The sequence below is a fragment of the Triticum dicoccoides genome, chromosome 7B, assembly GCF_002162155.2.
Source record: "Triticum dicoccoides isolate Atlit2015 ecotype Zavitan chromosome 7B, WEW_v2.0, whole genome shotgun sequence".
NCBI lineage: Eukaryota > Viridiplantae > Streptophyta > Magnoliopsida > Poales > Poaceae > Triticum > Triticum dicoccoides.
Window position 1 is genome coordinate 159,580,311 of NC_041393.1, and position 1,059 is coordinate 159,581,369.

The following is a 1,059-nucleotide window of genomic DNA, read 5'->3' on the forward strand; positions in this document are numbered from 1 at the left end:
CCCCCTGACTGCTGGGACCCACCAGCTACATCTTCGCAGGCAAGGAAGTGCCTGACAGTCGGGACCCACCTGGTCGAAGCGTACGTAGCATAGTCATTCTGGTCACGAACGTGTACGTACATACTGGTCGATGTAGAGGCGCGCACGTGTCGTAGATGTAGAGGCGCGCACGTGTCGTAGTAGAGGCGTGCACGTAGCATGTACACGTACGTACAGCGGCAAGGGTGCAAGAAAGAAAATACGGCCACGTACGTACATACGGGCAGGGTCTCTAATGCCTATCGCGCATACGTACATGGCTGGGTCAGAACGGAGAAACAGCATCGTCGTCGTGTTCATGGGGAGCCAACCGGCTGGGTCAGAACGGAATGCATGGTTGTGTTCATCGGGAGGGCTTGGACGGAACAGGTGATGGAAACGAGGCCTGGCGTACCACACAACGGAGGAAACGGCCTTGTGTTCGACCGGCCATGTCCAAAACGGGGTCCTGTTGATCGGGAGGGGCCTGGCGTACCGCAAAACGGAGGAAACGGACCTCCTAAGGTCGAAACGGGGGTCCTATTAATCGGGAGGGGTGTGGCGTACCGCGAAACGGAGGAAACGGACCTCCTACGGTCGAAACGAGGGTCATGTTCATCGGGAGGGATGTGGCGTACCGCAAAACGGACGAAACGGACTTGTGTTGGAGCGCTACGGTCGAAACGGGGGGAGGGGTGTGGTGTACCGCAAAACGGGACTCCACGGGATACTGTTCATCTCCACCGTCAACCTCCTCCAGCCTCCACGGGCTACCGTCGACCTCCTCCGGCCTCCACGGGCTCCTGTTCATCCAGCCTTCACCATGCGCTACTCCACCGGCTACTGTTCAACCACCCCTCCATGGGCACCCCTCCACCTTCTACTGTTCATCCAGCCCTCCACACCACGGGGTCATGTTCAACCACCCCTCCACGGCCACCCCTCCACCATCTACTGTTCATCCAGCCCTCCACACCACGGGGTCCTATTCAACCACCCCTCCACGGCCACCCCTCCACCGTCTACTGTTCATCCATCCCT